The 12276-nt window shown below is 32.3% G+C and overlaps 1 long non-coding RNA gene across 1 annotated transcript; it reads right to left on the reverse strand.

The window, feature by feature from the left end:
* Positions 1-6391: 6391 nt before the first annotated feature.
* Positions 6392-9158, reverse strand: LOC140048868 (uncharacterized). Its single transcript, XR_011845161.1, has 3 exons — positions 9032-9158; positions 8413-8549; positions 6392-6857 (listed from the first exon to the last, which is right to left on the reverse strand). It is a non-coding gene; the product is annotated as an uncharacterized lncRNA (long non-coding RNA).
* Between the last annotated feature and the right edge of the window lie 3118 nt (positions 9159-12276).

Below are 12276 nucleotides of genomic sequence, written 5' to 3' on the forward strand. Positions count from 1 at the left end.
TTCCACTACCACTTAGGCCTGTCACCATTTTAAAAACTTGAATCATATCTCCTCGTAATCTTCTAAAGGCCAATGTTGGTAGATTTAGTCGTTTTAGGCGTTCTGTATAATCCAAGTCTTTTAATGATGGAATTGCTTTTGTTGCCCTCCTTTGAACTTTTTCAATGCATGTTATATCTTTACGAAGAAACGGAGACCATACACAGTTAGCATATTCAAGGTGAGGTCTCACTAATGATTTAAAAAGTGGAACAAACATTTCCTCATCAAGGTAGTTAAATGTATGTCTGATCAGACCAACAACTCTATTGGCTCTATTACTGACGATTCCAACGTGTTTGCTGAACTTGAGGGTCTGGTCAAATATAACGCCCAAGTCTTTTTCTTCCTCTTTTGCCTGCAAAGCCTCCGCTGACATCGTATAATTGTACAATTCAAGGTTCCTGCCAAGATGCATAATGCAGCACTTATTGACGTTAAACTTCAACTGCCAAGTTTTTGCCCAATCGTTAGCAGCATCAATATCACGTTGGAGGGCTTCACAGTCAGCCCCACTTTTAATATGATTGAACAGTTTGGTATCATCAGCAAACATCTCTGCGTGGGTTTCTAATATATCGGGTAGATCGTTTATGTAGATCAAGAATAGTATAGGTCCGAGGACACTTCCTTGGGGTATCCCGCTTGTACCACCGTGAGCCCTCATAGACTCTCTTTTCCCAGACGTTTTGGGTCCAGCAGCTCGGATCTATAAATTATAGTCGAGTTTATAAAGTCGCAGTTGGCCTTAGATATATGCTTGCTTCTGAATGAGTATAAATCCTCATGGGACGTAGGCCTACCTGGCTAGAGCAGTTGTGTGAAAAAATATTTAATATAATGTTATGTATGTGGATGATAAGGAACTGGATTGGGTTTTCTTCTTTTATTTACTAATTACGGGAGATCCTCTCTTGTTTTCATTCGTTGCTTAGTGAGAAAATCTGCGCGCTCGCGATACTTGTTTACGCGATATTTATTTAACACCCTAGAGGCCTAAGAAACGTGAATCTACAGATAGTTATAATAACAATAATGATTTGTTAATTATTTGTAATAATATTTTTTTCAACCAACCAAAAAAATAAAGGGCCGGCTAATAATAAACTGCTTGCGCGTTGTTGCTATGTGTGGAGCGCACTATAATAGGTGCGCGATGCGAAGAATTCTACGCATGCAATGTATTTTATTTATAATATTATTGACAAATATCTTTTTTGATAATTTAAAAGTACAGATCATGCAATTTTTTAGAATAATTTCCAATGAATTATACTCTCGTTCTTTACTTACTTAAGATTTAATATTTTCTTTGCATTATAGTCAAGTGCTCTCACAAGTATTGACGCAAGGAGTAAGTTGTCTAATCCATACCTAATGAAAGGAGTTGAAAACAAGGAAAATAAAAAGAAGAACAAGCAGCAGGAAAAAGACGAAAAGAAATAGCTGGAGAAGAAGGAAGAGAAAGAGGGGAGAAGAAGGAAAAGAAAGATAAGAAGGAAAAGAAAGAGGTGAAGAAGAAGAAAAAGAAAGAAAAAAAGAATGAGAAGAGAGTGCAGAATAACACGGTAATTAATTATTAATAATACTCTGACTTTTTCATTATGATTTATTATATATTAATTTAATTAGATATGAAAATAACTTTACAATTTTGTTTTACTTAAAGTATAAAGTGGCAGGCCATATCATTAATGTGATACCAATAGAAACATCTGATGAGGATCGGAGGAAGAAGATGTGGAGGAAGGGAAGGAGGAAAGGAACAAAAAAGAGGAGAGGAAAGCAAATAAGAAAAAAGAAAATGAAAGAAGAAAAAAAGAAAGAGGAGAAGAAGGAAAAGAAAGAGAAAAAGAAAGAAATAAAGAACACGGTAATTATTACTATTATTAGTACTTCTGTAACTTTCATTAATTCTATAATAATTTAATTACAGACTAACGTAACCATTTTGTTTACTTATTAAAGTCCGAAGCAGCATGCAAACAATATCATTACCTTAACACCAATCCAAAGATTTGTTGAGGAGGAAGAAGACGAGAGAGAAGAGAAGAAGGAAAAGAAAGATGAGGAGCAGAAGGAAAAGAAAGAAAAAAAGAAAGAACAGAAGAAGGAAAGAAGGAAAAGAAAATAGAGGAAAAGAATAGGAAGAAAGAAATGAAGAAGCAGAAGGGGAAGAAACAAGGCCAACAGCCATTAAGTCGCGTGCTACAATGCATAGTGATACCGGACCGACAGACAGACAGACCGACAGACAGACAGACCGACCGACCGACATAGTGAACTATACTGACCGAAATTACTGAACATGTTTAAAAATGTTGAAATGTTTAAAAACATTTATATTTTTTTAATTTACACGTGCGTAGCCTGTCACTTTCGACGTGCTCGTATAACGTAATTTCGAGTTGAAAAGTAAGTCAAGAAAACAGAAATCGGGCTAAAAGAGTGCGCAATAACATTTAACGCACAGTGCGCGCGCAAAAATATGCGCACTCATGGCAATTTTGTAAACGCTTAAAATTGCCTGAAATGTACTCTTATTTCATCGAAAATAAATTTTGAAAATTTTAAGCGCGCGTACACATGCGTTACATGCGCTACGCACGTAATTGTATTGCCATATGATGATTTATGCCCTGAAATTTATGAGTACCAAATTTTATTTAATTGTAATTCATGGTTGTGAAGATATGATTACAAACGTGATTTCGTTAAATCGTGCGTAGACAGCGTAATTTTTTATTGCGCACCGTGAAAACATAACCACATTGATTCCTGGCCATAAGGAATATACTGTGAAAAATTGACCTAGCTAGATTAAACTGATATCAAGATAAGGTCAGAAAGCGATAAAACGCATAGTGATACCGGACCAACAGACAGACCGACAGACAGACAGACAGACCGACCAACCGACCGACATAGTGAACTATAGAGTCGCTTCCACGCGACTAAAAAGAGGGAAAAGGTATGATGATAGTATTATTCATATCTTAAATCAATTATAGTTATGATTTTTATAGTGAATAACAATATTATAGAAATTACATAACTTACGACTAAAATATTTAATTATCAATGCTATTCAGATTCTAAACAAGAGTCTGATGGACAATCATCTACTGCAAAACCTGGCCGAGAAGTAGCAGCAAGTAAAGCCTGGTTTCCATAAATCGCTACACGACAGAGCGTAGCGATTCTATGGAAACGCTAGAATTTGTACGTACGCGTATACAATTCATCGCCGACAAAATCGGCAAAGTTGAACATGGTTGAACTTTGCCGATTTGACTGCGATGAATCGGGGAGCCTTCCCGATTGCGTCGGCGACATCTGCGCGTGTAGCGATTTTAATGGAAACGCTGTAGCGATTTTAATGGAAACCAGGCTTAATGCATGGACAGGGAATGAGGAAGTGAAGGAGATTGTATTACCAAAAACTAATTTCTTCAATGCATTAAGAGGAAAACTAGGATTTAAAGACAACAATACCAACACCGTCGGATTTACAGTAAGTATACAATAAAAAAAAGTTGTTGATATAGAACTTTAATTTAAAACGATGACTTAAATAATGGCAAAATTAATATTTCTTATTTACAGTTTTTATTACTTATTCTATTTAGGCTCACTTTGATGATATATTTAAAGAAGATATTGAGTCAGTGCCCCGCCGCCGTAGAGCGGTCTTAGGACCTCCTACAACACTTTTAAACCAAAGAGATACGGTGGGCAACTTCATTCTAGGGTTGGATGCAGCCACCCCTGGAATGTTCTAAGTTTTTAGTTAAGGTGAGACATCATAAAGTTTTGAAAAAATTGTAATGACTTCAATTGGTCAGTATTGGTGTTATCTTATTTTGAAAGTTTAAAAGCTGTAATCGTTGAACAACTAATTTTAAAAAGTTGTATTTATTTTTCTTTGCAGGAATGGATTTTGAATGGCGGTTGATTTGTGGGGAGAGATAAGTGTGTTTATTTTAGTGGGGTTGGTGAGCATCATGCCAAAATACGCAAATTGAGGGCACTATGCTTTGCCAAAATACGCAAATCATGCCAAAATACGCAAATTTATTTTTCAGGAATTTGTATGATTTATTTCTTTTTTATTTTTAAATGCGCCTTGAGCACTCTGGAGTGGTATGTGCGCTATAAAAATCTTATCATCATCATCATCATCATCATCATCAAATCATGCCAAAATACGCAAATTGAGGGCGCTATGCATTGCCAAAATACGCAAATCATGCCAAAATATGCAAATCTGCTTTGCCAAAATACACAAATCATGCAAAAATACGCAAATTGAGGGCGCTATGCTTTGCCAAAATACACAAATCATGCCAAAATACGCAAATCTGCTTTGCCAAAATAAACAAATCATGCCAAAATACGCAAATCTGCTTTGCCAAAATACACAAATCATGCCAAAATACGCAAACTGAGGGCGCTATGCTTTGCCAAAATACGCAAATCATGCCAAAATACGCAAATTGAGGGCGTGTTGCTGCCAAAATACACAAATCATGCCAAAATACGCAAATTGAGGGCGTTTTGCTTTGCCAAAATACACAAATCATGCCAAAATACGCAAATCTGCTATTTTGGCAGGCTACTCACCAACAACCCTAATGGTTTATTTTCGGTAGGTAAATTTTGAAACTCTTCAATGACTCTTTTTTTCAACTTTTGACATATATTTTTTTACTTTTTGTGATGTTTGCAACGTGGGTTATGTTATTTGTTTTGGGGTATGACTGCTGGGTATGGTGGTGCTTTTTTAAACTTACTTTTGCTGAAATAGGGATGTGAAACATTGGAAATTATATGAAGGAAATTACATCTAAATGGAGAAAGTAAAAAAGGTGGGGTTAAAATTTTGCAGATTTCAACCTGAGATTGCCTTTCTTTCTTATTGTACTGGTACTTAACATCAACGTAAACGTAATGTGCACAAACAGTGGAAAAATGCATGTATTTATTGCCAAACCTGAAATAGAAAAACAACTAAATTCGAACGAAAATTACCAAATAAAACAATAGCCTGGCCATCATTGTTTTTCTGCTTAATAACATCTAATCAAATGACTTCAATTTATGTCTTATAGACAGTTTGTCCTTTTGCTCTGAGCTCTCTTACCAAACGGTTTGCTTTTTTCACACCCCTACTAAGCAATTGAGTGTTGATAACTGACCATTAAGCCAATCGGCCTGCTCCATTCATTTAATGTCATTTATGTGAATTTCCAAACTTCTTGTCTCGGATATTGTCGGAGGGAGATTAATCGATAATTTGTCGAGCTAAAATGAAACCTGCCGTTATATTCATGCGAGTTTTAAAACCCCACTTTACTTGCCGCCTTATTTATATATTTAAAGCAGCACACGTCATTAAATAAATTATCATATATTATATTTGAAATTGTCCGTTTTTAAATAGTGTTTTAGTACCACTAATTATTTGAGAATACGCCTCCCAGTGGGCAAAAATTGGTTGAATTAACGTTAATTCAACGTTATCTGCAAACGTTGAAATAACGTTGAAAAAGTGGTTGAAAATGAAAGTTTGCCTCAACGTAAATGTCAACGTTGAATCAACATAGAAATTATCAACGTTGAAACAACGTTAAAATAAGTAACGTTGAAATAACGTTGAAAAAATGGTTGAAAATGAAAGTTTGCCTCAACGTAAATGTCAACGTTGAATCAACATAGAAATCATCAACGTTGAAACAACGTTAAAATAAGTAACGTTGAAATAACATTGAAAAAATGGTTGAAAATGAAAGTTTGCCTCAACTTAAATGTCAACGTTGAATCAACATAGAAATTATCAACGTTGAAACAACGTTAAAATAGGTAACGTTGAAATAACGTTGAAAAAATGGTTGAAAATGAAAGTTTGCCTCAACGTAAATGTCAACGTTGAATCAACATAGAAATTATCAACGTTGAAACAACGTTAAAATAGGTAACGTTGAAATAACGTTGAAAATGAAAGTTTGCCTCAACGTAAATGTCAACGTTGAATCAACATAGAAATTATCAACGTTGAAACAACGTTAAAATAAGTAACGTTGAAATAACGTTGAAAAAATGGTTGAAAATGAAAGTTTGCCTCAACAAAAATGTCAACGTTGATTCAACATAGATTATCAACGTTGAAACAACGTAAAAATGTCTACGTTGAAATTATCAATGTTGATTCAATGTTGAAATTATTAACGTTGAAACAACGTAATAATTAAGTTGAAATGAAAATTTGCATCAACGTAAATTTAAACATAGATTTAACGAAATTTGATTTGTTGAATTACTATATCCAATTTGAATCAACGGTTTTAAAGTAGTTAGTAGTAAAGGTACTGTTACGTCGCAGAATCCATCAATAGAGACATTTTATAAATACTGTATATCTTACTAATCTTTAATTTCTATAAAAACATAAAATAACATTTAATCAGGTGTTATCAAATCATCAGGCAAAATCCAAGCAACAATCAAATAATGTACATCCTCACTGACAGTTCTCAGGTACCAATGTTAAGTATAAAAAATATACAAATAACCAGTTTGTAATATGTTTGCCAACTAACATGATTGAATAACTATAAATATTGGCTGATTACAGTAAAACACAATAAATACAACACACGTCACAGGTGCCTTGTGCTAATGTTGCAGAAGTCCAAATGATGGCAATAACACAATACTGTAATTGCATTGTTCCGATTAGTCAATAAACAGTTGCCTCGATTCCTGTGTTGACATTGTCCTATGCTTTCCAAAAGTGTGGCAATATTATTTTTCCAAACCTGAAACAAATTCAATCAAGTTACTGTAGTTTTAAACAAAAATAATACAGTAAAAAATTAATTGTTGAAAGATTTATTGTCCCCAAAAAATATGAACAATGAAGATTAATACAATCATACTTTGAATACCTTGCCATTTTGCAATTTTAACAATTTAGATATTCACTTGCCGTAGAAAATAAACAAAAACAATAAAGATTTCACTTAACAAAAATACAAAATAAACAGTACATTTAACCAAAAACCAATTGTTTGTTTAAATTGTCCCCCTTTTAAGGTACAAATGCATTTTTAAAAATCTAATTTTTGGTCAAAGTGAACAACTCTATAGTGACGGCATATTCAACAAAACATTTAAAAAAAAATTGTTCAGTTCAATTATATCTTTAACACATTGTTCAAAAATCATACTGTACATAAACAAAAATTCAATTCAGAACATCATTTCACACTTACACGTAACATATGCAATCAATTCAATTTATGTAAATAATATTGCAACACTGTATTAATATTTACGCCGTGGTTAGGATTCCGGCACCGAAACTCAACTGCCCAGCGTTAGGGAATCCGACACGCTATTGCGCATGCCCAGAGCAAGGTAATCGGCGATTTTTGTCTACAACAGACCAAAGCGTGGTTCCCACTAGCGACGCAACACAAGAACGTAACGCAACGCAAGTAAATTGACCAATCACAAGCGATGGCTTATTCGCTTGTGATTGCTAACTGTCTATAACTTCGCTTGTCATTGGTTAAAACGCTTGCGTTGCGTTTATGTCCTTGCGTTACGTTCTAGTGGGAACCAAGCTTTACAGCGATGGATCATTTTAATAGCTGCGCCACGGCGAACTAGCCGGCCTACATGCCTACTAATACTAGTAGGCCTACCAGCTAGATGTGACCATTGGGCCTATTTATTTCGTAATTAAATTTGCTTCATTCATATATAAACTTTATATATTTATGAATTATAATAATTGCATGACTAGTTTTATTTTTTATGATTTTTCAAGTACAAAATAAAAGATTTCATATAACGCATTTATACTGTACATATTAACATCATGCAATCGTATACAAGTTGATTTGTTGACAGCAGCCGCCGTGCGGATTTGAAAAAAAAAAAAACAGAACTGTTCGGGAGAAGTCGATGTCGCAACGCTACGCTATTCATTTTCGTACATTTCTTGAAATACGCAAGCTGATTCTTATCAATATCATAATAATTATTTTAACGCGTGGCGTAATTATTAATTCATGTATGGCCTAGGCCAAGTTTCATCCATCGCTCTCTCCCCCGCGCGCCGACTAACTAGGCCACAGCAAAGATATCTTTGGCTACACAGTACATCCCTAGTTAACACTCCGACTCTCGGGTAATGTGGTGCGCGGTCTGTGGCACTAGTGCAAGCTATAATTACTTCGCTCTGGGCATGCGCAATAGCGTGTCGGATTCCCTAACGATGAGAAGTTGAGTTGCGGTGCCGGAATCCCAACGACGGCGTAATATTTATTCAATTCAATATTAAAGTTAAGAACTATAAATACCAACCTTTTGTATATAAAAATATTGATCATCCATTAGATTTTTCTCGTTTGATTCACATAGAAAAGATTATAGGCCTACATGTACTTCATTATTTTGTACTCTAGCTAGGCATAGGCCAGGGCCTTAGCTAGGCCTACAATCTGAAATAAAGAAAGCAAGTAAGTTTAACAAATAGCCGTCCTAGGCTAGCAGCATGTGTTTGTATATTAACACTAATAATAGCATTAGCAGCTACTGTAGACAGTCTACTCTAGCAGAAAGCTAGCTAGGCCAACTAATTATATATATTATTATAATGTTATATATGTATACTTTTGGATAAATAAAGAAAGTATTGAACTAAAAGGCCTAGTAATACATACCATTTTATAACCATAATAAGTACAGTACTGTAGTTATCCTTGACAAGGCAAATGTTTGCCCTTGACATGCATAATACTAAATGCTTCCACTAGCAGCCTGGCAGCCTGCCTAGCCTCTAGGCCTAGCCTACCAGGCTATAATAGCCTAGCTATGCATGTGTGGCCTACTAGACTAGAGGCTAGCTATTGATAAGGGTAAAATAGTCAAGCTCAAAGCTTAAAAATTAGTAGATTACAAATAAAAAAGATTGTTTTCCTACCTCAAAACATACTTATTTGACAATTTCAATGATGAGCCTTTTTTTTCTACACACCACTACTACTGTAGGCCTAGCCTACGTCGAAGTAACTGAAATTACTGACACCAGTTTCAAAATTTTATCAAAACGAAACTAAACCAATGACAAGCTCGTATCTTATGAAATTTGATCTTGCATATCATGAATGAAGGGATCATTCAATTTTCAACACAACTTCTAGAACATTTTTGTATTATACAGAGACAATAATATTTGCCAATCTAAAATTCCTAAATAACCAATAATCATTTGTTTTACAATAAAGGATGATAAAATAAACCGCCAACTGAAATCTAATATTAATTTAACGTTGAAACATCAATGGCAACGCACTTAGTATTAAAAAATTTAAGTATTAAATAGAATTTATCTTTAATTTAACGTTTAATTAACATTGAAAAACAAAAATAATAATTGTTTGAAAAAACAACATAATTTCAAGAGTTTTTCAACGTTGAAAACATGTCATTTGAAAATGGCAACTGGATTTCAACGTTAAAATAACGTTGGAATAACATTGAAAAACAAAAATAATAATTGTTTGAAAAAAATTATTAGTTAGAAATACAATGTTATTTCAACGTTGGATCAACATTGATAAATTAACGTCAATTACTAGTTAGAAAGACAATGTTATTTCAACGTTGGAGCAACATTGATAAATTAACGTAAATTTCTTGTTAAAAATACAATTGTTATTTCAACGTTGGATCAACATTGATAAATTAACGTAAATTACTAGTTAGAAATACAATGTTATTTCAACGTTGGATCAACATTGATAAATTAACGTAAATTTCTAGTTAAAAATACAATGTTATTGCAACGTTGGATCAACATTGATAAATTAATGTAAATTTCTTGTTAAAAATACAATGTTATTTCAACGTTGGATCAACATTGATAAATTAACGTAAATTTCTAGATATAAAGACAATGTTATTTCAACGTTGTATCAACATTGATAAATTAACGTAAATTACTAGTTAGAAAGACAATGTTATTTCAACGTTGGATCAACATTAATAAATTAACGTAAATTTCTAGTTAAAAATACAATGTTATTTCAACGTTGGATCAACATTGATAAATTAACGTAAATTACTAGTTAGAAATACAATGTTATTTCAACGTTGGATCAACATTGATAAATTAACGTAAATTACTAGTTAAAAATACAATGTTATTTCAACGTTGGATCAACATTGATAAATTAACGTAAATTTCTAGTTAAAAATACTATGTGATTTTAACGTTGGATCAACATTGATAAATTAACGTAAATTACTAGTTTAAAATACAATGTTATTTCAACGTTGGATCAACATTGATAAATTAACGTAAATTTCTAGTTAAAAATACTATGTGATTTTAACGTTGGATCAACATTGATAAATTACCGTAAATTACTAGTTAGAAAGACAATGTTATTTCAACGTTGGATCAACAATGATAAATTAACTTAAATTACTAGTTAAAAAGACAATGTTATTTCAACGTTGGATTAACATTAATAAATTAACGTAAATTTCTAGTTAAAAATACAATGTTATTTCAACGTTGGATCAACATTAATAAATTAACGTAAATTTCTAGTTAAAAATACATTGTTATTTCAACGTTGGATCAACATTGATAAATTAACGTAAATTACTAGTTAAAAATACAATGTTATTTCAACGTTGGATCAACATTGATAAATTAACGTAAATTACTAGTTAAAAATACAATGTTATTTCAACGTTGGATCAACATTGATAAATTAACTTAAATTTCGAGTTAAAAATACAATGTGATTTTAACGTTGGATCAACATTGATAAATTAAGGTAAATTACTAGTTAGAAAGACAATGTTATTTCAACGTTGGATCAACATTGATAAATTAACTTAAATTACTAGTTAGAAAGACAATGTTATTTCAACGTTGGATCAACATTGATAATAAAACGAAAATTTCTAGTTAGAAATACAATGTTATTTCAACGTTGGATCAACATTGATAAATTAACGTAAATTTCTAGTTAGAAAGACAATGTTATTTCAACGTTAAATCAACATTGATAAATTAACGTAAATTACTAGTTAGAAAGACAATGTTATTTGAACGTTGGATCAACATTGATAATAAAACGTAAATTTCTAGTTAGAAATACAATGTTATTTCAACGTTGGATCAACATTGATAAATTAACGTAAATTTCTAGTTAAAAATACAAGATTATTTCAACGTTGGATCAACATTGATAAATTAACGTAAATTTCTAGTTAAAAATACAATGTTATTTCAACGTTGGATCAACATTGACAAATTAACGTAAATTACTAGTTAGAAAGACAATGTTATTTCAACGTTAAATCAACATTGATAAATTAACGTAATTTACTAGTTAGAAGGACAATGTTATTTTAACGTTGGATCAACATTGATAAATTAACGTAAATTTCTAGTTAAAAATACAATGTTATTTCAACGTTGAATCAACATTTATAAATTAACGTAAAACATTTGTTTGAAAAACAATGTTATTTCAACGTTAAATCAACATTTATTAATTAACATAAATTACTAGTTAAAAAGAAAATGTTATTTCAACGTTGATTCAATGTTTATTACTAAACGTAAAAAAAATAGTTAGGGAAAAAATGTTATTTCAACGTTGATTCAACGTTTGAAATACGCTGACAACATGATTTCAACAAATCAACTATATTTCAACGTTGATTCAACGTTGAAATTATGTTCTGTGCCCACTGGGCTACTTAGAGACGGATGACTAAGGACAGACCGACATACCGTATATTGACAGACAGACCATAACCGATATATTTTACATAATATAATAAGCTCTAATTGTAACGCAAATTTAATTTTGTTTTAAACACTCCAATATAGTTAGGGCAGTTTTTAAAAGTTGTTTGAAAAATGCAAGCATATGTTACAAAAATATATGTTATTCATTAAAATAAATAAATGAAATTTTACCCAAAAAACGGAAAAAATTTGACTATTTTCTAAATATTTTGTACAATAATGACTCAATGACTTTTGATGATATTCAATGTGTAGTAGGCCTATGATTCAGCTAACCTATTAGAATTCCAAAAGTATTGATGCATTTCATCAAATACTGTGCATAAAATAACGATATTGGTACGGTAAACTTTGCGTGACAAAATAGGTCATTGACCTATGACCCGAAAGTG

Source organism: Antedon mediterranea, chromosome 1 (genome assembly GCF_964355755.1).
Source record: "Antedon mediterranea chromosome 1, ecAntMedi1.1, whole genome shotgun sequence".
In the NCBI taxonomy this organism is placed as follows: domain Eukaryota; kingdom Metazoa; phylum Echinodermata; class Crinoidea; order Comatulida; family Antedonidae; genus Antedon; species Antedon mediterranea.